Source organism: Lagopus leucura, unplaced genomic scaffold (assembly GCF_019238085.1).
Source record: "Lagopus leucura isolate 7727_CA_CO unplaced genomic scaffold, USGS_WTPT01 Super-Scaffold_100001, whole genome shotgun sequence".
Taxonomy (NCBI): Eukaryota; Metazoa; Chordata; class Aves; order Galliformes; family Phasianidae; genus Lagopus; species Lagopus leucura.
In genome coordinates, this window is record NW_024962262.1 from 97,211,013 (window position 1) to 97,239,005 (window position 27,993).

At 43.7% G+C, this 27,993-nt stretch overlaps 1 protein-coding gene and 1 long non-coding RNA gene across 2 annotated transcripts in view; both read right to left on the reverse strand.

The window, feature by feature from the left end:
• The window catches only part of LOC122177277 (limbic system associated membrane protein), a 958,414-nt gene that overhangs the window by 645,246 nt on the left and 285,175 nt on the right, over nucleotides 1-27,993 (reverse strand). The gene's annotated exons all lie outside the window — the stretch shown is intronic.
• LOC122177280 lies at nucleotides 5,985-6,793 on the reverse strand. Its single transcript, XR_006178033.1, has 3 exons — nucleotides 6,736-6,793; nucleotides 6,567-6,606; nucleotides 5,985-6,036 (listed from the first exon to the last, which is right to left on the reverse strand). It is a non-coding gene; the product is annotated as an uncharacterized LOC122177280 (long non-coding RNA).

Here is a 27,993-nt window from a genome sequence, read left to right on the forward strand (position 1 = left end):
AGATCTTACCACTCTGTGTAGCTTCCAAAAAAAAAAAAAAAAAAAAAAAAAAAAAAGTATGGCATCAAGGAGCACTGAAATAGCATGGAGACCTGAGGCCCATGGAACCATGGACCTCTATGCAAACAGCAGCACTGCTCTTTTGTCACTGAGGTGGTTGGTAGCTTGTATGCAACACAATCTGAACTGGCATTTCCTGCTGCTAATGAGCAGCTCTTGCCAACTGCCCACCTGGCTTCTGCAAGAAACAGCTTAGCAGGCATCAGCAATGTCTGGCAAAAGACTTCACAAATTAATCGTAGTAAATCTATATCACACACTGAGCATCAACTGCCTAATCTACTCTTCTGAGAAATACTTGGCACGAATAGCTAACATCGCATCTTTACCTCTGCTCTTAACTAAACTAGCCACCATGCGTTCTGGTGTCTCCCATAAGGACAACTCTGTGAGGGGTAAAGTTCCGCACAGCAGCATTTGGCTTATTACTACAGTCATGCTATTCCTGTTTCAGGACTACCACTTCCCCACAAAATCAGTTCTGAAAATTATTTTTCTGTTTGTGAAGTCACGCCTATATAGGCTCATACAAATTTCATAGAAAAGAACATAAGGAGCAAGCAACAGGGACCTAAACAGAACAGACGAATACTAGAGATGTGTTTGAATGCTGGTGTCATTTGGAAGACCTACAAAGGCAATTCAGGTAGTGTAAAACAAATAAAATTGTCTGTAAATAAGAAAATGATCGAAGGTATTACAGGAGCCATTTGTTCATCCTGACAGCCAGGAAATAGTTTCCTTGAGTCTTGGGAATACAACCAGCTATGCACAACACAATGATATTCTCAAAAGTAGAGAAGTACAACAGTGAAAACGGAAATTCAGTAAAACCCACAGTCCTAACTCAAACCTTGCCTAAGAACTGTTTAGAAAAATTTATTTAAAAGATACAAGACAGGTTAGAATATCAATGATGAAGATTCACGAGCTCTTTAAAGACACAGCAAGGTGCCATGTTTTGCAAATTCTTTGGACTCTGTCTTCATATCAGGCACCAATATATAGTCAGAAAGCACATGACAGCCTCTGAATAGGCATCAACAGAACTCTCCCATATAAAATGCACCTGAAAGCTTGACCAGAGAATTGCTTTATGAAGGAGAATTCCAGACGCTCAGACAGCCTTTAGGCATATCACTCCCACTAAGTTGCAATCCCTAAAATACTAAGCAGGTAATTTAAAAGCCAAGGAGAAAAAAATATATATTTGCAGACCAATCACTTGTAACTATACATTCATTCCCAGTGCCTCTTTGTGATTCATTAATAAAGAAAGCTCACAGACTAGCAGATGTGTTCAAAAAACATTGTAGTGAAGCCCATCTGAGTACTAACACTAAATATGCCATCAGATGCCACTAAGCAGATTTGGAGTCCTTTATATTGCTTAGGCTGATATCCATCTTCACTGCTTGAGCACTGTTGAAGCAACACAGGGTTGCAATTTTTATAGCCCTGTTCTCCCGTATAAAGTCAATACATTAGGCTGTTTGAGGTGAAAGTTTGTTCAGCTGCATCGCGGCTCCCATCAAGATGGTGCTACATCAGCCCAGCAGATCATTTTGGAAACTCTCCCTTCCATTCCCTGTCTGAATGTGTAGGAAGACAGGATAGAAAAGACAGCAAGAGATATAAGGCTGTGTGATTACAGGCTGTAAATTCATCAGATGGGTAAGCACCAGAGAAGAAAAAGAGCTCTTTAAACTAAGAGATCATGTTGACATTAGAACATATGGATGTTTACTGACCATGAATACACTTAAGCCAGGAGTTCAAAAAAGAAACAAAGCAGCATGAGCTTTTCAGCACAGTGAGATCACAGAGGGATGTCCAACTTCAGCATTAGTGGAAAGTCACTAACGCATTGCACAGTCTTAAGATGAACTTCACAAGGAATGAGAGACAGACCACATAATCTACAGGTTTCCACTTTATCCTACACCATAATAAACCATCCCACAACACTCCGCCATATGGTGATTACCCTGCACCAGTTGCTGAAAAGCTTTTCTCTTGATCAGAGGACACTGTGTTAAGAAACCACAGTACCCTGAACATCATGGTAACTGATTTTAATAAGCGTGTTCCCTAGATGAGGAACAAACAAGTTTGCAAATGCAAAGCATGTGTCTTCAAAAGTAGCTTTCAAAAACAAGTTCCACTTTTTAAAAGAACTCAGATCCCCAACTCCTTTGATTTTTCAGGAAGACAAGCTCGTGAGCAGCTGAGGTGCTTTTGAGAGTTTTGTCCCTACTCTTTAATGTCATTTTAGGCACTTTGATTTACTCCCTCTTTGTAGTCACACAGCATAGTTTTGTCCTGTGCCATATTGAAAACAATGTGTCTAACCTTTCTGATTCTAATGGAGCTTGAAATACTAGGATAGATGACAAACTTTGCACAGTTTTGCTTACTCCTTTCTGTGTGACTGAGGATCACGGACCATGTCACACTGCAGACAGACAAGAGTAAAAGAAAAGAGAAAGCTCTGCTGTCGACTTCAGCACCAGCTCTAACCCAGAATCCATGGACTACCTGCTGCTCCACAGCAACAGTAATCAAATCCTCAGCACATTTTTGTACAGGATCTGGATAACTCTAGTGTCCTTCTACCCTCCTCAACCACTAAATAAACCGTATACCTGCGTAAGAGAGATATTCTTCAAGTACAAAGCTGTAGTGATATTGACAGACCACATCTGGACTATAAGCATCTTCCCACTGCCAACATGCCAATTAACTATTTGCTGTTTAAATTAATTCCACATTGACTTTCGGAAAAACCATTGCAACCAGTGCATGTAAAATTGTTAGCAAGAATGGAAGGAGCTCAAGCATAGCAGCTGACCATCAAAAGTAATCTCTTAATTGTACAGACTTAACCAACTTAGTTTTCCTTATTTAATCCAAGCACAGTATCAACATTTGAGACATTTCATTTACTCATTTTATCACATTAGGCAGATAGTGAGAGGCAGAGCCATAAGGTTTACCTGTGAAATGAAGACTTTTACTGAAAAAAAAAAAACAGCAAGCAATTCTGGAAGTGTGCCACTCTGGGTACTTTAGTCTGAACAAGGCTTAAGATATGGATCAGAAGTTCCTTCTAAGGAAACAGCTTGTCTACTCAGCTCAGTAGACCACATATCTTGACACTGGCTGAGATGCCCATTCCCCTAAATCGCACCACCCACTTTGAGTCAATAGGTTGATCTGAGCAGGATACATGCTAGCAGCCTCTTCCAGACCGCATTTTAGTATGGATGTTTTTACTCTGACTTTCCAGAACTTCAACAGAACTCAGCTGTCACATTACAGTAAAGGTCGAGTGTCATAGAACACAGTAAGTTTCTGATAAACACAGAAAACTTCCTTTGGAAACCGATGGACTCTGCTAATGTCCTATCCCATAAGAATATACTAGCCTTCCTTGTCACTCAAGAAAGTTCTATCGTTGCACAACATCCATTCCAACACAACTAGAAAGGAAGGCTTTGCAGTACGAAGGTCTTCTTAATACAACACTCAGCAAGATCTTAAGGTTCCTGGATATAACCAACTCCAGTACACACATTGGTTGCTGTTTCCCACGCTCAACATAGAAGCAGTGTTGGCTATATATTTGGATTACACGATGCTGTGATATTTTGTAACTATTAATGATCATCAGTTACAGTGAAATACTGGTATTTACCACAGCTACTCTCAAATAGCATCAAGATATTTAACAATGACTAGGACTCAGAAGAAGTGCATATCTATTTATCTTTTCCCTTCAATATCTTCATTACACACCATAGCATTTTTGTCATCAATCCAAATTACTTAGTGAAAGTATATATGAAAGAATACTTATGTAAAAATATTTAAATCAAATTAAGTAACTTACCATTACTTTCAGGACAATCAGGAGATGATTAAAAAGCCCTAAGACTTACCTATAAAAGAAAAGAAACAAAATTAAGAAATGAGCAAACAGGATCGTAGCAGAGAATTATCAAATGGCTTAGTTTGGAATTAGGTCCCTTCCAACCTCCTTGTGAGCAGAGCCCACCTACCAGACCAGACTTCAGTGCCCCACCAAATTTGGCCCTGGATGCCTCCAGAGATGGCACATCCACAGCTTCTCTGGGCAGCCTGCGGCAGTCTCATCACCCTCTGATTAAAGAATTTCCTCCTAATAAGTAATCTAAATTGCCATTTAGATTAGCCATTCCCCGTTGTTCTGTCACTACCAGATTATATAAACAGAAGGGAGGCTGATTTTTATAATGTCCATACCAGTACTAGAAGACCATAGTGAGGTCTCCCTTGAGCCTCCTCTTTTCCAAGGTGAACAAGCCCAGCTCTCTCAACCTTTCTTCATAGAAGAGTTCCAAGACAGCACCCTAGGGCACACCACTCCTGACCATCCTCCACCTGACCATAGAGCTGTTAACCACAACCCTCTGGCTGTGCCCAGTCTTGGACTGCAGCTCCTTGGCAGTAGTTCCACCCTGTAATTGCGTGGGTTTTCCTTGCCATCTTTCTTGAAAATTTAGTTCAGAAATGACAAAAGTCTTCATCAGATACCAAGAAAAAGCATATCTAGTTCCTTGCAGCGACAGCCTCTTGGATCAGAAAGGACCAACTTTTCAGCTGACAGTAAGAACAGAGTTATTTTAAGCAGTTATGGGTGTGCTTGAAACAAAAATATAGCTTCCTGCCCCAAAGAACTCACATTCTCATTTAAGATGAGCACATCAGAAGATGATCACTTGGGGAACTAGAAAATACCACTGCTCTCATATTTGGCTGTGAGAATATCAGACAGATCTTAAGGATTACGTGGAATACTTGTATTAGCTGTCAGAAGGGAGCCATTAAAAGTAAATATAATAAATTAGTCCTGAATTGGCTCTATAATGCGAAGGGGGCTTATTTCCCAAGGTTATTTTGCATGCAGCAAAAACAAGTGCTTTGCAAGATCCTTTTCTTCATCTCTACTAACCATCTAGTTCTTCAAGGTACATGCCGTTATAGGCCAAGGATCCACAGTGCTAGGTCACTGCACACACAGAAAGCTGAAGTCTGTTTTGCTCCAGGGAGTTTCAAGGTGCTTCCATTAAATTTCTCACAACTTTTTAAACACAGAATCGTAGAACTTAGTGGCAAAGCTACAAGCATCACTCAACTCAACTGAAAATCCAATACTCGGCAGGCTTCCAACTCGAGCCTTCTCCTGCCCTGCCATTACAATTCACCATTTCATTTTTAATTAAGTGAATTCTGGTATTAGCTGCTGCACAGAAAAGATGCAAACATTGCTACTGCTCCATAAAGATGAATGTTTCATGCAATGCTTCATTAATATTTTTAAGCAGAATAAAAAAAAAAAAAAATACCAAAAACCAAAGGCTCACATCCCAGAAAACACTGAAGCAACTCCCATATTTATTTTACTTAAAAATCTTATTTTCAGTGGAGGCTGATCTAAAATTATTGAAGTCAATAGCCCAAAGCAGAAAGGAGTAACAGAGTCAAGATTCTTTGGAGAAGGAACATCAGCTATGTGGGCTATAGACCCGTATCAGCAAGCTGAGATCCTAGCCTGTACACAACTCTGACTCAGCCCACAGACAGCTGAGCAAGCTCATCAACATGAGGACTTCTGGCTACATGATTTTCTATTCATTTACGCAAGGAAGTACTGCAACACATTGTACCAGCTCAGTATTTTTGCCTACAGATCAAATTGAGGCAATGTGAACACTATTACTAGGGTCAACAAGACAGCTGTTCCCAAATAATATTTATGCACATTCTTGCTGTCTTTTTGACTTCTCCATCACCGATCAACACAGCCACCCTACCCACCTCAAGAGAAAAACCTCACTGAATGGAGATAAGAACCAAATGACTCAGTGAGAAGGAGCAAAGTTGGGTGCTTCATTTCTAAGACAGGCTTAGGATCATTTTTTTCTCTCCAATAAGCTGCAAGAAAATCATATTCAAAGAAAGAAAGGATAAAGATGCTTGTTCAGAGATAGAAAAGCAGATAATGCTAAAATATTCGTGCACATTCTGATCCCAGTTATATCTCAATGTACACATACTATTCAGAAGTGTCCTTGCATATATTTTGAACAGCCCTCTGTGCTATGTGAATATCAGAGTCACTGAATACTTATAAATATTCATAGATAGCTTGTCAACAGGCTAAAGGATGTAACTTGTAGCAAACTCTGATTCACCGATCTAGGAACAAGAATAATGTCATGTGGCATCCATGATCCATCAAATGACACGGAAAATTAGGAACAGATACTCAGAAAAACGTAATTCTCAAATAAACCAGGGGCTAAAAATTCAGTCACACAAACTACTCATCTAACAACTGACAAAAATGAACAAATTATTGCAAAATCTAGTGTAAAATCATAGTCTGCACCCAGATAAGTTACTGAACAGAAAGGTAAGGAGAGAGACCTTGTTTTATAACACACTGCCTGCCAATGGCTTACCTTCTTAGAAATTGAGTGGACTGATGACAACTGGGAGCAACTGATAGCAAAAAAAGAGAGTGCAATGAACAGTAGAGAATAAAACATGAACACCGATGGAAAAAAAATAACAGTTTCCAATATATAGGATGAGAAAGTGAGGGGGGGAAAACAGCCTTCCTCTGCTTACACTGATTGTGATGCTGCTGACTTTCAAAAGGCAACAACACATTTGGCTCTCATTCTGCAGAGCCCAAGAGGACAACCACCTAAAAAGAGCAACACTAGATGTAACCAAAAAAATCCCAAAGCCCAACTTCTCCTCCCTACCAGCAGAAGACACTTCACCCTTTTCCCCTCCGTTACTCCTTCCCCCTGCTAAGCTCATCTGCCTTCCAGATAGCAGAACCCATCAGTAATTCACAACATTTGGTCTTGCTTATGTCTTAAGGATACAACAATAGGGAAACAGAAGAACAGCTTAGCCAGTTCTGGAAGAAGATTATTCTGAAGGTTAATTACTGAATGAAACAGAAATAGGAAATGGAGGGGGCAATGGAAAAGAGGATGGAGAACGAGGGGAGGGAGAGAATGATTTCCAGCTGCTAAATCTGGTTTTCCAAATCCTTAAAGTCCTTTAAAATTTAGTCTGAAGGAGGGGACAGGAGGTGGATGGGCTATGCTGTTCACTTGCACATTTGATAAGACCTCAGTCATTCTCCTCTCCTAATCCTGTGCCATTATAGGAGCAAAATGGTACATTGGGAGGCCATTTAGACACAAACACCTGCAACCTCACTATTCGACCTGCTGACTTCCCCTTTCTTCCTTCTGCTCCCTCTCTTTGTTGCTGAAGCCAATTATATTTTGACATGTAATTTTTGGGCCAGATGCCTGGCCTCCAGCACTGGGGGTCCCACAATAGCCTGGCTGGAGACCCTTATGGCCATCATTATTTTTCTAGTGCAAAGGTCATTATTACTATAATAGCTGGAAATGAATCTGTCTATTCAGAGCTTTTAAAAAGAAAAACAAAAACTCCAGAAGAAAACAAAGGAGCTTTTTCTAAGGTACCACCAGTCACTGTTTTCTCTAGAGCAGGAGTTTGGCTACTGAGTGCAAGGGCAGCGAGAAGAATTGAACCCACGTGGAGAATTTTACAATACTAAAACAAAAGCCTCAAAGCAACCAAGTAAATTCGGACGTAAGACTGATATCTCTTCACTCCCTGCTGGTGGAAGGGAATAAAACTGAAAGTACCAACCATCTGCATACTCTCCCCTTCATCCTTCTTCTTGTAAGTAAGCCAGGCCTCGCCCTGAGCGCAATTCAAATGTGATTGAAAACCCTGGGTAAGGAGTGTTCAATGCCATATGGAAAAACCCAGCATGGAGATCAGAGCACAGTGACACGGCCACTTGTCACTTCCTCAGTATCCTTCATTACCCCCAAACCTCTGCATGCATTAGTAGCTAGCAGGCCCTGCACCTGAGATGGCTGCATTTCAGTGACGTGAAACAATCCATACATCATTTTTATGGCTCGTCGTGCCTTCTCTGTTAAGAGATCAATACAAGTATCTCTTCTCATTATTCTATAATGCATGATGAGTGCAGTCACTATCTTAAAGTCACTTGCCAGTACAGGAAATGATGAGCCCTCCTTTTTGTCCTCTGAACACTCTTGTACAAAGGCATTATGAGAGTTCATGGACAAACAAGTCAAGATTTTATTTGGTTAAGAAACACCAATATGAAGGAAGCCAATAAACTTTTTACTCAGCTCTTTCCCAACATTAGCTTTGTAGGCTTGTTTTGATTGCACTGGGCTAATAAAGAAAAAAAGAGAACCACAACAGAGCATGCTTGGAGCCTCTACAACTTTCTAGGGAGGCATAATGTTATAGCCTTCTGAAAATGAAAAATCTACCTTATTGCTTATTAAAATTAAGGCAAATCATCAGATGAAAGGGATTATAAATAACTGTGAGGGAGATACAACAGTTTTTTGCAAGAGTAAGTTCTAAAGTGTCATGGGCAAAACAGTCTTAACTTTGGGAATTTCACTTAATTTGATTTATTGCCAATTAACATAAACTTTTATTTACTGAAGGAGACACTGCAAAAACAAAGATGATAAATAATTAAACACTTAGGTACACTACTTCTTTCCAGTCCCCCAGGCTCAACTTCGGTCTAACATATCACCTGCCACCTCATCTCAGTTAATTTGTCCTCCTGTTTTTGGCCATATTTTGCACTCAGTCTTATCGGTTCCTTGGGTGAAGCAATGGGCGGTGCAAGAGGTTGGGGCACTATGTGGCAATTTCTTACTGCTGCTCCTTGATTTTCCTCCCCCCCCCATCCCTTCCTTCCTCTGCTTCCTTCTTTTTTACTTCTTTCCTCTGCTCCAGCCTAAGTCCTTTGCAGGCTGCCGTAGGTGTTCCTGTATGGTATGGGCCACCCACCGCTGTGGCATCTGAGGGGTGTCCCAGTTCTATTTTAGGTTACCCGTGGGCCACAGCTTTCCGCAGTTCTCTTTCTCCCCAAAGTACCTCCTCAGCACAACGTGCCTTCCCTCCTTCCTTTTATTTCTACTCTCACATCTCCTCCCCAGCTTCCACAGAGGGACCAGAACTCCAACTCATTACTTCTCCAGCTCAGGAAAGCCTCTATCAAGGATTACAATAGAGTTGCGGCACCATGCTTGCTTTCCAGCTGCCCAGGCTATTGCTGCTTATATGCACCAAGCTATCCACATCTAAATCAGTCATTCCAGCATCTACACCAGCACAAAAACTCCTCTTAAAGGGTACAAAACAAAAGAGGGAGTGACCATCAGATAGAGCAAATCAGATCATTTCCAGACCACCTCTCAACCAAGTTTCTTCAGCCCCAGAGCTATTTTATGTAAAGGCAATAGAAAAGTTACTTTCAGACTGTGTGATGTTATATCCTTCTTTTTTATCAGCCTCCCTACCAAACATTCAAGCTACAAAGGAAGTAGTAGATGGCCACATCCCTCAGCATGGCTTCCCTCAGTCAGAGTCCACCTCCACAAGCAGAAGCTCTTTTTAAATAGCACTGTTGAGGAGAGACCACGTATCTAGTTAAGCGCTATTCAGACACACCCACAGACATTCACTGCTTCAGAAACACATCTCTTCCTAATAATATAGTTGGCTACATTATCTTATTTGACACTAAAAACTTGAGATGATTGATAGTAGTTTAAATTCTGAATAGACAAAAATTATAGAGCTGCTTTATAATCTTTTGCATTAGTGCCCTAGGGAAATGGCTGAAGACTTTATCACGTTCAAAGGACAGCATGACTGATGCTAAACCCTTACCCTCTCGGCCAGACCAGCTTTCCATGAAGGTCTCAGGCAGCCTGGTCAGAAGCCTATCTACAAGTGTGGCTCTGAACACCTAGCATTTGATCATTAGGTGTTACGCTCTTCATCTTCGCCAAGTACAGCTTTGCAGTGTTTCTAGCTTACAGCTAAGTTGAGACCAAAGAACAAAGAGGAAGAATGATGAAAAGGACAGAGCAAGATGTTTTCTTTTATCTTGGACGTAAACAGCTACCCTGATGAGAAGTGTTTCTTCCTGTATACACATGCTACAGAAGAGCTAGGAAGCTATATCCTGATAGGTATGGAAGAGTGGCTCAAGAATCCATCTGAACAAAAAGAGCAAAGCTCCACATGGCAAATGTGTCGGAAGCTATACAGACAAGTTCAGGAAGGACTGGGTTCCTGTAACACCTCTGAAAAGAGTAATAGTCATTACTCTGAAAACCAGTGCTTATTTCAACAACAACAAAAAAAAGGGACTAATAAGTCAACTTTCCATGCTCTCCCCAATCTCTTTTCCTGAATTGGAAAAAAACAAGAATGGTCCAAACTAGCATTTGCTTTTTAATAAGAAAAAATATTGTCATGTGGAGAACTGAAATATCTTCTCATCAGAAGAAACCAAAGGGACAATGAAGTCCAAAATCCTCTCAGGTATATCATATCAATTTTGTTAAAAGTATGGAATACCATATGGATTCCATGAAAATGTAGTAGACAGGAACAGAGAAAAGGAGAACAAATGGGAAATCTCCTTAAATTGGTCACCAGCATTCCTACTGCTCCTTCGCCTCAATCCATAGTCTTTTACCAGAGAGCCCCACCCCAGCCCCCGATAATGCTATAACATGATGGAAAGCACAGCAGCGACAGCAGACTAGCAAAACCCCAGGTTGCAGCCTGGGACAAACCCAAATGCATAAGCCATGGATGCAGAAACAAAGGAAGAAACTCTACTTACACCCAGAAGGCCTCAGGTAGGCAGGGATCTCCAATGAAAAACCCTCACCTCCACTGCCAACCCTTAAATGAGGTCTGAGAAGGGGTGGATCCTGGCTTCACAGCTTGCAGTTAATCAAGTCCACTGAGTGCATGCACCTGAGCTCCAGTGGGTTGGCCTTGCCTTCCCTCCAGGTGCTCAATCACTTCAAACCATGACTTAGCATTTCCACTACACCCCCTAAATCTCATATTCTTAAGGCCATCAACATTCCTCTACGGCATACATAACTCTCCTTTTCCTCAATGAGACTTGTAATGTATGATAGTGAGAAAAAACATGATGTGGAAAACTCTTTAAATCAATGCTCTATTCTCTTTCCATCCTTCAATGAATATCAGTGTTACATCAATTCATTTTCTTGTCCTCCACTGCTTGTGTGCTTCTACTTAATCCACATAAAAATCTCATTAGCCACAAAAGATGGTGGACACATTTGTTCCTGTCATTTTGAACACTGCAATCCCCATCTCTACTACCAAGACTATCCCAAGACAAAAGTAACAGTAAAACAGCACTTCAAAAATGCTAGTCTTCATACTAAGCTCTCACAAGAAGAGCTAGCAATTCAGGCAAAAATTTTACAATGGTCCCTTTGAGTTTGCCCAGCTTTTGCCTGACAAGAAGCTGCCCAGTATTTTACCCTGTTTTATTTTTTTGCAGTACGGTTTAATAACGCTGCATCCCCATCCCAGGCTACACTAAATACAGCAAAGTCAGATTTGCACAGCAAAGAGTTATAAATTTAGCAACGTCCATTACAGAAAAAGCAACAAAATGATGCTAAGATGAAAGTGTGGGAACCAAGTTTGTATCGGAACTGCTGGAGTGAGGTACAACCACCCACGGTTTCTCCAGTTCACCAGGCAGCAGCAGTTGATGGTGCTGACGGTGCTCACCACACACAATCCCCCTAGCTTACAGCTCAGACAATGCCATCGCAAAAGGGACTGCAGACTGATAATGCAGTCAATCCAAGTAACATCCAACCTGAGAAATGAATAAACATTAAAGCAGCAGCATCCTCACCACCTGCTAGCCAGTGGGCAGTGCAGCCAGGGAACAGGAAGGAGGGGCCCGATCACTGCAGGTCTCCTGAAGTGGCATTCTTACAGAGCAGCATCACAAAAATGCATACCAACTACCTACATGCCTTTCAGTAAGCCTGACAGGGAGAGTAACACTTTTACTCCCACATTCAGAGGAAAATATAATCTCCTTGTCTTTCTTTATCCATTTTTTTGTGTCATGCCTTTTAATTAGCCTGTAAAGTTTTGGAGGAGAAAATTGTCATTTTCATTCTGCATTCAGGCAGGGCAGCGGGTCCTTGTAAATGGCAAGGCCTCCTTAATGTTGCTCAGATGTCATCTCGAGCCTCGGGTTCAGCAGCTTCACCACTACTTTGTTTTGCCAGATCGTGGCTCCCTTGCCTTTGCACTCAGGCTCTGTGGCTTCCTCTTGTGTTCCCCACACGAGTTGAGACTTGAAAAGGGCCTCTATACACCACAGGGTCATCCCCACCCCTACTGACTGCCCCCCTGCACCGATGCACACCTCTTTCCCCCCATTTCCCCTGCTATCTCACTCCCAATTACTTGCATGCTTGTGATTAAGTTCCTTTTAATAAATGACTCCTATTAAACTGGATTCCTCTGTCACTGTGAGAGACATAAAATTAAAAACTGTCTGTCTTTAATCATGCCAGGCTTCATCTCCATCTCTGAGGCTCCATTTATCAATAATTAATATAAGACTGAAATCCATTTCAATTTCAAAGACCCAAATGTTACATTTTTTAATAAAAAAGAAAGAAAAGAAAGAAACCACCATCATCACTCCCAGCAACAGAGACAGTCAGGCTCACACATGGGAGAACTGAGTCTGGCAGCACTGCAGCAGCCTCCAAAAGGAGAAACAGGCTTGGATGTGACAAGCGGCTCTCCTTGTGGCTTTGTAATTGGAGTTTTCTTCCCAAATACTCCCCAGCAGAGCAAGAACTGCAGCAGTCCCAGAGCCTCTGCACTGCAGCTTGTGGCTTTATTTCTCTTGGCTTCACAAAGTCCCCAAGGTTATGAATGGCCAGCACGCTGGACTATCCAATCTATCTTTTCAAAAAATAGCCAAATCTGGATGCTACAAGGAAAAGTCACAAGCAGCTTGTACCTACAAACAAGCAAGCAATGCAGGGCAGGGTTACAAGGATTAGCAAGGATGTGGAGAGGCAAGCCAAGGCTATATTTTCAAATGCTACTCTAGAAAGGACTACAGTTGGCATAAAAATGCTCCTTGCTAATTGTAAATAGTACCTGTTGTTACTCTGGACTCTTATCGCTATACCACTTCCAGCATTTCAGCTGCTCCCACTTTCGCTCCCTAGGAAATACAAGCCCAGCATGACAAAGGAGCTCTGTCCTCTCCATCCCCATGCCTACGGCTCTCAGGGAGGCACTGAACAGGGGACATTGGTGGCCCCAGGCTTATTCAGGACCTTCACTCACCGAGTCACAGCACCTTCACTTTGCACACCTTGTAGGACTCCAGGGAGCCACACTTTCCACCAAAGCCACCTTGAGGCAGCTGGGGAATTTCTCCTCCATCCTCTGGGATGAGTGGTGCCAGGAAAAGCTGCAGTGGAAAGTGCCTTGGGTCTCCCTCCTTGCCAGACCCACATGCTCCTGCCCTGTCCCATCACTGTCCTGACACACTGTGGGGCCACTGCAGTGTATGTCATACCTGGGTGGCACATGGATAGGTCACAAAGGGCCCTATGTGACTCACTGCTTTGGAATGGGCAGGGCTGACTTACAGCTCCCACTGTGTTCAGCCACTAGCTTTGGAGCACCATGCATGAACTCTACTCGAGTTTAATAGCCCCCAGAGCCCTATTTCTGCATTGTGAGCAAAGGTTTAGACCAAACTGTATGCATAGTTACACCTACAGCGTTATTCTGCAGCAGTACAACTCCAGGAAGGCCCCTTGAGACCATGGGGGTGTCGTGCCTCAAGTTATGTGCCCAGTTATAGTGAACAATTGGAACAGGCTGCCCAGAGAGGTGGTGGATGCTCCATCCCTAGCGGCATTCAAGGTCAGGCTGGACAGGGCTCCGAGCAGTCTGATCTAGCCTGTTCATTGCAGAGGAGTTGGACTACATGACCTTCAAGGGCCCATTCCAACTCAGATGATTATATGATGGCTGTCTAGCTAACCTTGGACTAGAACAAAAATCCATCCCAAACCTGGGTTACTGATCAATATCCAAGTGAATGAACAGACAGACAGACAGCACCCCACTGGAAATACAGCATTTCCCCTTAGAGCTATATCCCGCTTATCAGTTGAATACCCTATCCATCAGCAACACCCCTAACTCCGATGTCCTCAGTCCATGTGGATCTTGCCACAATCACCTTCTTGCTGCCAGCCCCTAAGGAGGTGGAACAATAAAGCTGTATGCAGATGGACTGCTGTTAGAAGTAGCTGCATTCAGGGCATCACCCCCAGACTCCTAGAGAACAACCCTACACAATAAGCAGCCCAGTGAAACACAGGAATGCTATCAGTCATTACTCTGTAATTACTGAGCAACTGTAAGTAGGGACACAAAGGCAGCCCCCACCTCCCCATGGTTACAGTGTAGAAATATCATTCAATAGCCTTTAATTACTGTAGGATGGCGCGGTAACAAATGATGACCTGCCCGCTGGTATAAAGCGCTTCCATCACTCATCGAGCATTCCCTGGCAGTTACTAAGGGAACCCTTCAGCAATCTCACAGCAACTGTGATGCACTGTGGCTGGGTGGATTTTATCACAGCATATTGTGCATTTTCAAGATTGTTGGGTGGAGGGCTCCAGTGTGGAGAGATCACAAAGAAGCGTGCGCTCAACCGCTGTTATCTTGCCAATAAGTTCACTGTTCCATGTTACTGAATTGTGGCAACATTGTAGTAATGCTTTCACTGAAACTTTGAAATGAGGGGGATAATTGCACCTTTGCCCTGCAGATCTTGTGGTACTTATAATTATATCCTGTTACCAAGGAACACAGCAATTTCAAACCTATTACCCACAGGTATCGTTTATTTCAAAGTTAAATTTATTACTTCAATGCCAGTCTCAATTGTGGTTCTCTTTTATGCATTCAGGCTTCCCTGGTGACAAACACTGAAGTAGAGTGAACAGGAAAAGATGGGACAGAGCAACAACAGATGGGAGCAGAGGGTGTTAGCGCCTTTCTGACCCCTGCTCTGGGCTGCATGCATTGCTGACAGCCTGCAAAATGAAGCTGCTCCCAGCTTTTGAGGGCTGCCCCATCAGTGGCAGGGTTGCGGACCCACGCAGAGACAGTAGTCAGAGCAAGCCACCATTCCCAGGCTGCTGTGCTTGTCAGACCTTCCCTCCAAAAGTCTCTGCACCTTTTAACAACTTTTTTTTCGATAAAATTAAGGAAGAAACATCCCCTAGAGATGTGCACTAGTGCACAGCTGAACACCAATGCCAACTGATCTAACTACGTAACACGCTATAGAAACAAGCTGGTTTACAGCCTAACCACAGTACAAAAAGGACATAACAGTAAGAGGGAGCGTCCAAAGGAGGGCTATGAAGATTGTGAAGGGTCTGGAGGGCAAGGTGTGTGAGGAGCGGCTGGGGTCCAGTAGTGTGCTCAGCCCAGAGCAGAGGAGCTGAGGGGAAGCCTGATGGCAGCTGCAGCTCCTCACAGGGAGCGGAGGGGCAGCGCTGAGCTCTGCTCTGTGTGACAGCGACAGGGCCCGAGGGAACGGCATGGAGCTGTCAGGGGAGGGCAGCTGGGGGTCAGGGACAGGGGCTGCACCACAGGGCGCTGGGCATGGAACAGCCTGCCCAGGGCTGTGGGCACGGCCCTGAGTGCTGGAGTACAAGGAGCGTTTGGACACTGCTCTCAGACACAGGGATTGGATTTGGGTGGTGCTGTGTGGAGTCAGGAGCTGGACTCGATGATCCTGGTGGGTCCCCTTCAACTCAGGATATTCCATGATTTTATGATTCTACTTCTGACTGTTCAATTGCCAGCAAGCAGGGAGTCACAGTCACATATATTTTCCCAAACCGTATCAATACTTAAAAAGGAAAGTAGCAGTCTGGCAGACATCTTCACAGAACTCGCTGTTCCTTGTCACCAGCAGCAGAAAGGAGAATGCCTGCAGCCAGCTCTGCAGAGATGCTCACCATGCCCAACCCCGCTGCTGAGCTCCTCAAGATTTAGAGTATTTCTGCACCACATGTACAGCCTCTGTACTGCTGCAACCCATGTCAGCTTTTAATACCTTTCTAAAAGATATTCCAGCAGTCAGGCACTGTTCCTTTGTGAGCTCTGACACCCACTTATACAAAGAGTGGGTAGTCCTATGTGCGTTGGGCACCCCTAGTGTGCCAGTAGGGGTGGGAGTTACCCCACCATGTAACTGCAATCAGAGCTTAGGTGCATATACATACCCTTGAGTTATACAGACAGTTTTAGCTAAAGACCAGCAGGTCACCATCTGGGGGAAGATCAAACATACCAGCCACTGAAAAGCTGGAAAGAATAGACAGACACTGCAGATTTGTGTTTCACATTCTGCATTGCCTTTGTGACAAATAAGTCATCTCCCAAGGTAACAACGGGCGCTCCAGCTGCCAAAGAGGAGTGAGCTGCTGTTGAAGCGCGCTGCGCTGTAACAAGTCAAGTTCTAGGAGCGGCTCAAAAAGATGACGCTGGAACACAAAGAGAAGACCTGGAGTTGTTATGGAAACCAGATCCTCACAAGCTCACACCACTGAATGAGGTCTCTTCCCCTTTGTGTCAAAAAGTCTGAGATGTGTGGGAGCAGCTAATGACCACTGCTCTGTTGCCTCACTATGTATCTCCTCACAGGCATCACTGCTGTTTTCTCCCAGCTAATCCAACGTGGGCTGAGCACCTCCAGTTGCTGCCATGGACTCAGCACTCTGGCAGTGCCATGGGACAGAACAGGCTAGTCCCTTCTTTCCTTGGAAAGGCTGGTGCTTTAAAGTAGCAGGTTTCGATCAGAAAAGAAACAGTACACACTTCAATACACACAACTTCTACACCAAACTTCAACATTTTCAGAAGACAAAAACCAGCACCCAAAGGGACGGCTGCGAGACCATATGTTAATAGGCACAAGCCCATGCCTGGCAGCGTAATCCCCAGCCTATGTATTTATGTATGTCATCTGAGCTGTGTAGCAATATTTTATATGCCCTGGGTTGTCTTCTCTGACTTCTGCTGGCCTTTCCAGCAACATGCAGCTATAGAGTTGACATTTCCAACTTCGACCTCATATTACATTCACTACACAGAAAAGCAAATTCTTGTGTATGCTTGCACCCAAACAGAATATCTGTTGGCATCATGCTGATAACAGTGGTGAGGAAAATACACTCTCCCACAGAAGCAGAGCAGTGAGTTGGCTATGGCAGCCCCTGATATATGCCTCCTGAAGAAGGGATTGAAGTAAACCCGGCACACATTTCTCTGAGGCCCTCTGCTTCCTACGTATGCTTCAATGCTAGTGAGTTCAGCAAGATCCTTTTCAAAGACCTTCCACTCAAGTTTTCTCCCCTTACATTCTGCCACTGGACAGGGAGGAACTTCACCTCCCTGCCAAAACAGTAAGCTAACTGCCAAGATATTACAAAAATTTTGTACTGGGTGTTAGTTCAGCCCTGACACTACAATCCTATGCCTGGACCTTTTTCCAAAGAAGCTCCAACCTTAAGAGGATTTCAGGACCCATCACTTCCACACAGCTCAGAATCAGACATTTGAGAACCCAAGTCTTTGGACTTGGCTTATGATTCAGTCCAGTGTCATCTTGAGTCCCTGCTCTCAGTGCTCCCTTTCCTTGAATCACTTGTATTCTCTCTACCCACAACTTCCAAAACCAAATTTAAGGCACGTGCAGGAAGGTGTATGAATACACAGGAGGAAATAACAGCACTTGAAAACATAGTTGGTGCCACCAACATACCACTGCATAGAACATGCTCTGTGGTGTCCTAATTTATGTTTGAGGACAAGAACAAGAGGAAGAATCAAGCAGCAGGCATAGGTTTTGTGGCAGTGTGGTAGCCCCTAGTTCTCTGGCATGCTGTTTGGCTTGACATGTCTGGCACGCTGCTCCTTGAACAAGCAGCAACATCTGCTTCAGTTAAGAACTCAAAAGAATTCCTCTGCTGTTTCCAGAGTTCTGACTTGCTGAAATTTTTGCTCTTTGGAGGTGAGATTTCCTAGACCTGGCCAGTATCCAATAATGATTATCTTTTTGAAAGAAAATGGCAAAAGTGACTTAGCCACTACAGAGCACTGTGCAATAGCATTCATCACTGTTATCCAAAAAACCCTGATAGAACCGAGCAGCTTTAAAACTCCACAAGATTAAGATCTGGGAGTAAAAGCAAAAGGTATCTGCCAAGCCATTTCAAACGTGTGCCTGTTACCAAGTTCTCACTCACCACTTCATGCATGAAGGCTCCAAATTGGCACTAAACCTCCAGGTTTCACCAAGGTGAAGTTAGGAGAGAAGGCCAGGGATCCTGTAACCAGTCACTACTAGGGTTAACAGTACACAGGGCATTTTGCCAACTCCCTGCTAAATTTATTTGCACAGGCTAATAGCAAGAACTTGGGAAAGTTTGAACAAATATTGGTACAAGTTTTGTTAATGGCTCTATATGACCTTTCCTCCGAAGACATTACTCCTTGAGCAGCTGAGCAGATCCAACAGGTCACTGGAAACTTGCCCCATCTTTTCTCCTTTGCATAGCACTGCTGCTGGACCAACTCCAGCGCAGTGCTGAACCAATCTTTCACTGCCAACCAACTCAACTTACTAAACTACCTGAAAATCAATCAGTTTTTTAGGTGGTTGCTTAGATTCAACAGTGGTCAAACCACACTTACAATAGCAATAATCCGTATGCATAAGCACCAAGTTAGCTATCTTCCTGCCTAAGCAGAGGCACTCCATTGCAGCACAGCACTGGGAGAATCCAGAGTGCCCCCAGTCTTACTTAAGAGCGTCCCTAGAACAAGCAGAAAATATACCTTGCATTTTACTGAAACACTGCAAAAGGCTACACTCCATTTCCTTCTGCTACCAAGTTACTGGGAAACAGCAGCATTACTCAGCCACAGCATAGGAGCCCCCTGAGATTTGTCATCTTGCTTTATATGACTGCTCTATAATATTCTCCAAAGAATGTGGCAAGAAACAAAGTTCAGCTCTTGCAGAGGCTGTAAGCTTGGCAAACGATCTTGTACACAACTTACAATGTACAGTGTTTGCTCCAGCAAGCCTATTTGTTCTGTGCGTGCAAGTACCCTGACCACGCACAGCCTTCACTACCTTTCACAGCTTTCCCATGCAGCACAACGGGCAAGACTGTGACCTCATTTTACATAGTGGCTTGATTTAGATAATCTCAAGAGCTCTCACAGCCATTTAAAATCTTTTGTAGTATCTGGAATTTCAGACTGATCTTGCTTCTAAAATGCGAAATTTGTGAAGTGAAACACTCAAATGGCAGTTTAACAGCCCCTCTCATGCTCCTAACCACAGCCTCCTGTGCAGACTTTTTAACGTGGCTTTCCTTTACTTCCACTGAGCTGCTACCTCCTGCAGGACCCTGCCACATTCGGTCCACAGGAAGCCTGCAACTTGCTGAATAAGTGGCTATTCAATATTTCATTTCTCCTTCATTATTCATTGTGTGGCCATACACGTTATTTATCATACACTATCTAAGCCCCTCATTGAACAAGGCAGAAATCCTGCCCTAAGAACAGCCTGTGAGCTTTTAAAGACCACCAGGTGATTCCAGCATTTCCTGACTTCTGTGCATTTCATTCTGATGCTGCTTTAATCCACATCTTTTGTGTTGAGTTTCATTGCCTCTTTAAAAAAGAAAAATGGATAAACAAAGAAATTCCTTCATGAGCAACACACTGACAAACAGCAATGGAGCATTTGTCTTTTATAAACGCACAATTTACAACTGTGGAAATAATTGATTTTTTGGTTTGCCAGCAAATCAAAATAAGTTATTTTTGAGTTGCTCTAAAAAGCCTACCAAAAAGTCTAGTTTAAGTTAAAAAGCAAAGAGAAACAAATGAAACCCCCAAACTAATTTGTTTGGATAAACCAAAGCATTGCACTGGGAATAAATGGCTCTGTTTCAAAAGTTCTATCACTTGCAAAAAAAAGTTCCCTTCTAAGTGATTATTTTGAATATAAACTCCCAATGCTTTACTGTTTTCACCTCTCTACTTCCCTAAAGTTACTTCTTGCACCTCCTTCTCTGTGTCCACCCCAAAGCTATTTTCACCATTTCAATGCATGAGTTTCAACAAGATTAAAGTATGTTTTTTATAAAAATCTGTTCAGAAAACACAAAGGAAGATTGCCCAGCTCCTGCTTTAAAGCAAATGACTGGGGAAGAATCCCCTACCTGTTCTGCTTTCACCTCTTCATTATTATTTATAAACTAAGTGCATAAGCACAACTATACCTCAAGCAGAGTTAATAGTCGAAAGGTCATATGATGCTAAGAATTAGCTCAATTACACAGCAGGGTAGGGCTGGGGGATCATTCTTATGGTACATGGCTGATGGCGCTGTGTGGACCAGGGCCCCAAGTGTGCAGCTAGCCAGCAAAACAAGGCTTTATTCATGCTTCAGTAAGCTCTGCTGGACATGGCCAAGGTCCCATAGTGCCAGCCCCTGGCCATACAGACTCCAAGTCTCAGAAAAGCCTGCTACTGCTCACACTGGATCAAGGCTGTGAGGGACTTAGAGGCACAGAGGATGCAACAACTTGCCAAAAGGGCACAATATTCAGTAATGAGCCCAGGACCCTCTGCATGGAGCCACTTCTCAGTTCTCTAAGCCACACCAGGTGTGGAGGGAGACTTAAAACAGGAAAAAAAAAATAAATTCCATCACAGAAGCAAAACTTTCTGGACACAAGCCCAATCTTTGTCAGTGACAAGAACAGTGGGACTGAGAGCACCCTCTGCAAGTCTGTAGATGACACCAAGCTGTGTGAGTCACTGGGTGGCCTGCCTGATGGAGAAGGGAAAGGTTATTGACATAGTTTATCTAGACTTAGGCAAAGCCTTTGATGCTGTCTCCCACAGTATTCTCCTGGGCAAGCTGGTAGCCCATGGCTTGGACAGGTACACAGTTTGCAGAGTAAAGAACTGGTTGGAATATTGAGCCCAGAGAGTGGTGGTATATGGACTGACTGGCAACCAGTCATAAGGGTTGTTCCCCAGAGAGGCAGTCAACACACCTGAAAGAAGTGATGCCATCTGGAGGCACCTTGGCAGGTAAGAGAGGCGGGCCTTTGTGAACCTCATAAGATTCAACAAAGCCAAGTACAAGATCCTGCACCTGGTTCAGGGTAATCTCAAGCACAAATATGGGCTAAGCAACAAGTGAACTGAGAGCAGCATTACACAGAATAACCTAGGGATGCTTGCTGATAAGTTCAGCATGAGGAGGCAGTGCACACTTAAAGCCTGGAAGCCATCTGCATCCTGGGCTGCATCTAAAGAGGTGGTGGTCAGTAGGGCAAGGGAGGTGATCCTGGTCTCTACTCTGCCTGCGTGAGGCCCCATCTGCAGTACTTCATCTGGGCCTGTGATCCCCAGCACATCTGTGGAGCTGTTGGAACAGGTCCAGAGAAGGACCACATAGATGATGAGAGAGATGGAGCATCTCTCTTATGAAACAGATGAGGGAGATAGGCTTGTTTAGTGCAGAGAAGGGAAGGGTCAGAGGATCATTGCAGTCTTCCGGTACCTAAAGTGAGCCTACAGGAAAGTTGGGGAGATGCTTTCACAAGGACATGTAGTGATAGGACAAGGGGGACCGGATATAAAATAAGAGAGAAGTTTTGAATTAGAAATTAGGAGAAAATTATTTGCCTGAGTAAATAATGGGTGGTGAGGGTGGTGAGACACTGGCACAGGCTGCCCGGAGAAGCTGCAGATGCCCCAAACCTGGAGGTGTTCAAGGTCAAGTTAGATGGGGCCTGTCACAGGCATTTATTCCCAATGGCTGGAATCCCAAACAAATCACAATTTCTGTGTATCATAACAAAGTTAAGAACAAAATCCACTTGCAAACCAGACAGCAAGAGAATTTTCATTTGTTACAACTGAGAAGTTAGACTTTGCCATTTACAGATGCAATGACTGTGTTATCACTTTTTTCCAAGCTCAGTTGAAAAGCTGACAAGAAAGATGCTTGGTTTCCATCCAAACACTGCAAGCACCTTAAAATGAAGACGTGCAAATATGACCTGTTCTCTACTGGATACAGTAACAAAAAAGCTAGATCCTGGAGAAAAGACAAGACAACACTATTACTGGTGGTGACACACTCAGGTTTTTCTGCCCCATATCTCATGCCCAGCCTATAGCACCTTTGCAGAGAAGAGCACTGAGTGAATGCCCAAAACCAGCCCAGCTGCATTCATATGGCAGCTGAGGTATTAAGCTTTATCAGACCTAAACTAATCTGTGCAGATCCCATGTGGTTGCCCTTGCACCTAAGCAGCCTGTTTATTTTCTATGGGCAGCATTGCCTGGGAATAAATTATTCAGTATTGATCAATTTCTTTTTTGGCCAAAGAAACGTATTTTATTTACAGTTTATCTGAAACACTGAATCTTCTTGCCAAGGTGCTCCACCACCCACAGATACCCACAAATGCTTGCAGTTAATGTCATTTCACCTCTGTTTTTCCCTCTTTCCCTTAGAACAATGAACAAAAGGAAAAATGAATGAAACCGTCAAAGAATTCTGAGGTTAAAAAAAAAAAAAAAAAAAAAAAAAAAAAAAAAAAGATTTTCTGAAAAAGTTGGAGCAAAAAATTTTAAATTCTTCAATCTGAAGGAGGGGGCTTAAGGCCAAAATATTTCACAAATCACTTGGGTCAAGCAGAGTGCTTATTTCTGATGAATGAAGTACGCAACCAAAAATCCCATCCAGCTCTATTTGAAATTTAGCATTTAGAGTGAAAATGCGTGTACAACTTCAGCTTTATGCATAGGTGCACGCTTCACCAACAATAAATTGAACAGAACAGGGCACAAAGACACTGTGCTAAATTGCATACTGCAGCCTCCAATTTTGTACTCTCCGATATTTATGGGTAGCTGCAGAGTAGTGAGTGTGCTCATTTTTCACATGCAAATGGTCATTTGCACATCCAGAAATGCCAGAAAAATTAAAGGCTTGTTTGAACGTTGCTGAAATATAATACCACCATACACTGAATAAAAGCACTAAAGCACCACAGCAGAGAGAATGAGGAAATCCAGCAGCAGTACGGAAGATGCACAAAATATTTAAGAGGAAATATTTAAAGAAATGAAGCTTGTCAAACATCTAGGACTAAAGCATCCCTACAGGTTTGGAAGTTTTCCTTAAGTTAGGATTAGTGTCAGAAGCAGTGGTAAGGTAACACAGTTGAAAATTTGTGGCCTTGGCTTCTCGCATGACTTCATGAGACAAGGATGAAGTCATGTGGTTGACTAAATGAACACCTTTAAGACATGGTACCTCCATATTAATGAAAGTGCTCATAAACAAAACACTGCTGGACATAACATTTCAGTGCACTAGCACACGTACACTCACAAAGCCAATCTGCAGGCTGGTCTAAGGAAAGGAGAACAGCTTACACTCGTAGTGATGCTAAGCTGATTTGTATTATCTGAGTTTACGGTTATATGTTTTGGCACTCATTTCTTACCTCCTCCTCCACAGGTAACAGAAGTGAGTGTTAGGCTTCAAGAAACATGCACTTACACCTAAAAGAACAGGTAATACCTCCTTGCAGATTTGACAGGAGTTTTTACTCTCTGCTGAAGTTAGAAGGAGGGTCAGGAAAACTGCTGCCTTGGATTTCCAGACTTTGAACTGTTCAGGACGCTGGTATTTCTTCTGGAATCTCCGTTCTTTACTGGTTGCAGTAGGGAACACGATCACTGAGGATAAGGAAAAGGCTGAAGTTCTCAGTGCCTTTCTTACATCTTTACGCCTTTATAAGTCAGACCAGTTATAACTAGGGTACTCAACTTTCTGACATGGAAGTCTGGAATGAGGAACAGAATGAACCCCCCATTGATTCAGGTGGAAACAGACACCTTCTACTCCATCTAGACTGCTACAAGTCCCTGGGGACAGACAGGATCCATCTGAAGGCACTGAGGGAGCTGGCAGAGCTGATAGCCAGGCTGCTTTCTACTGTCCATCTAGCGGTCCTGATTAACCGGAGAGGTCCCAGAGGATTAAAGACTTGTTAATTTGATGTCCATCTATAAGTGTTGTATTGAGGATCTAGGGAACTACAGGCTTGCCAGGCTGACCTGACAGGGAAGGCGATGGAACAGATCATCTGAAGTGAAATCATGTGGCAAGTGCAGGACAACCAGGAGATAAAGCCCAGCCAGCATGGGTTCATGAAAGGCAAGTCCTGCTTGACCAACTTTGTCTCAGAATCAAAGAACCATAGGGTTGGAAGGGACCTCTGCAGGTCATCTAGTCCAACCTCCCTGCCCCAGTAGGCTCCCTAGAGTAGGTTACACAAGTGCAGGCAGACTCTTTAGCAGGGTCTGCTGTGACAAGACAAGGGAAAATGGTTTCAGACTAAAAGAGAGGAAATCTATATTGGATGTATGGAAGAAGGATGGTGAGATACTGGAACAGGTTGCCTAGAGAGGCAGCAGATGCCCCATCCCTAAAGTCATTCAAGGTCAGACTGGACCAGACTCTGAGCAACCCGATGTAGCTGTAGATGTCCTTGATCATAGGAGAAGAGTCAACTAGATGACCTTTAAGGGTACCTCAACTCAACAATTCTATGACTCGATGAAAGCATCAAGGTGGGTTTTGAATATCTTCAAAGAAGAAGAGTTGATCATCCCTCTGGGCAGTGCATTTCCTTCTATGACCGGATGACCCACCCGGGGAATGAGGGAAAGGCTATTGACATAGTCTACCTATACTTCAACAAAGCCTTTGACACTAGCTCTCACAGTATTCTCTTTGAGAAGTAGGCAGCCCTTGGCTTGGACAGGTATCCTCTTTGCTTGGTAAAGAACTGGCTGGATGGCCAGGCCCAGAGAGTGGTGGTGAATGGATTTAAATCCAGCTGGCAACCAGTCATGAGTGGTGCTCCCCAGGAGTAAGTACTGGGGCCCAGCTTGTTTAACATCTTTACTGGATGAAAGGATCAAATGCACCCTCAGTAAGTTTGCAGACAACACCAAGTTGGGGGGAAGTGCTGTAATGCCTGAGGGTAGGAAGGCCCTACAGGGGCACACAGACAGATTGGACTGATGGACTGAGGCCAGTGGGATGAAGTTCAACAAGACCAAATGTCAGGTCCTGCATTTTGGTCACAACGATCCCACACAACACTACAGGCTTAGGGCAAAATGGCTAGGAAGCTTTGTGGAAGAAAAGGATCTGGGGGTGTTGGTTGACAATTGGCTGAATAGGAGCCAAGAAGGCCAACAGCACCCTGTTTTGGATCATTTTGCATAGTGGAGCCAGCAGGAAGACTACCATCTGTACTCAGCTCTGCAGAGGCTGCACCTCAAGTACTGATCCTCTCACTACAAGAAAGATACTGAGGCACTGGGGTGTGGTCAAAGAAGGGCAACAAAGCTTTGAAGGGCCTGGCGCACAAGTCTTATGAGGAGTGGCTAATGGAACTGGGATTGTTCAGTCTGGAGAAGAGGAGGCTCAGGGGAGACCTTATCACTCCCTACATTTGCCTGAAAGGAGATGTGGCAAGGTGGGGGTCAGTCTCTTCTCCTAAGTAACAAGTGATGAGAGGGAATGGTCTCAAGTTTGCCAGGGGAGATTGGATATCAGGAAGAATTTCTTCTCGGGAAGAATGATTAGATATTGGAACAGTTTGTCCAGGGAAGTGGTGGAGTCACCATCCCTGGAGGTGTTCAAGAAACACGCAGATGTGATACTAACAGTTTAGTGGGCAACATTGGTGGTAGGTGGATGATTGGACTAGATGATCTTAGGCATCTTTCCCAACCTAAATGCTTCTATGATTCCATAATTCTATGAAGAGTGAAGGACTGATGCAAGGTTGCCCCTTCTCTTCCTCCCTCTCCAGCTCATTCACACTTACTCTCTCAAAATGCAAGTGCACACACAAAAAACCTTAGTTCCTCCCGCAGCAGACATGACATCAAATTGACAGAGCTGTGACTGTTTGACATCCACGCTGATAACAGAATGGCACTTCTGAGCAACAGTTGAACAATAGGCAAGAAATGTGGCTTCCATAAATAGGTGGATTTACAGCTTGCTGTTGAAGAAATAAATAAACCATTACCCACAAACCATTGTTTCTCTTTGAGGTATGTCACCTGTCACTAAAGGTTAAGTAAGTGTTGACTGTTCCTGTGAGACTGGCGGGGGCGGGATGTAGCTTTGCCACTTTATATAGCTTCAGTGGGGAGTCATAGCCCTTCTGCTTTAAGCAATGAGACAATCAGTGACTGTCAGGAATAAGAAACATATCACCTAATACATGGCCGTTATCAGCTCATTGTCCATTATAATGACACCATGATTTCATGGAGGAAGCAGAGGCCAAAATATAGTAGGCAGCAGTCAGCATGAAATAATGAGCCACCCTTTATGACAGTGATAGGACAAGACATGAGACTTGGGTTCCAGATTTGGGAGGCAACTCGCATAGAAAGAGCTCAGATCTTTGTCTCCAAGACATAGTCACACCATTAATCTGCATCTGTGCATCCATTGCCCATCCGTGAGCCAAGGATGACAGGCACTGCTCAGCTCCCTGGGGCACTGTAAGGATTAAAACATGACAGAAGATACGTACCTCAGACCATCATGTGAAGGAAGCAGGAGTGGGGGGATGCAAACAAAAAAGGGAGACCTCTACTCAAGATTAAAATCCTGCTCAAAGCCCGTTTACAAGCCACTGAAGGAGGAGATACGACACTCTTTTCTGCCTTCATCTGTAAAAAGCCGACAACTGATGTTTCAGATGAAGTCACTTTTTCCCTTTCCCACCTGCTCTGGAAGGATGAGATGGGCTTTAAGCCTTGAGGCACGTGCAGGAGATCACAGCAGGGCTGTTTGCTGATGGAATGGAAGTAATCAGAAAAAATGCCAGGCATACTGAAGAAATACACACTACCAGAAATAAAGTACAGCATGTGGACTTGGTGGCCTTTTGCTTCCCACAGTCTGGTAAGGATGGGAAGCTGGAAAGGGATCACTTGCAAAAGCCCTCAAACATTGGTGAGAAGTGATGGCAACCTTGTCAGACAGATGATCCTGCTTGCCTTTCCCCTTCTCTAGGGAGAACACAGATTTTCAAAATGAGAAATTACAGAAGGGAAGATGACTTACATGCTCACATGAGCAGGGATTTGTGCCTATGCAGAAACACACAAATCTCTTGAGGGATGAGTACAGATATGTGCTATAAGAGTTGCCTGCCACATAGCCTGGCTTACCAGGCTCAGGTGCCCACCTACCCAAAAATCCTCCCAGGACATAATAACTAAAATCTCACCTCAGCTGGATAGACATTAGGCCTGTAAACACGGCAAAGTGGTCTGTTACTGCTGTTCTGTAGTACCTGTGATATTACATTCCCTGGCAGAGGAACATTCAGAAATGGTTTTCCTGCCAAAGCTCTTTGAAGGAGCATCTCAGTGAAAGCTCCCTTCCTTCTGGCTAACTGGTAGAGATCTCCAGAACAGCTGTCCACTCCTAGTCTCCACCAAGGGACTGTTATTGGAATCATCTGACCTACAGATACCCACAGATGGACAGAGCCCCCACATGCTGGAAAAATCTGGATTTTCAGACCTCTTTGCTCAGCTGTTTTTCAAAGTGTCCATATGGCTAATCAGCATGAAGAGCTTGCTGTGAGAGTAAAAGGATTGCCAGCATCCCAGAAGCAGACAGACATTCAATAACAGGAACCGCACTGTGACATCCAGTAACTTCTCAGCCCACTT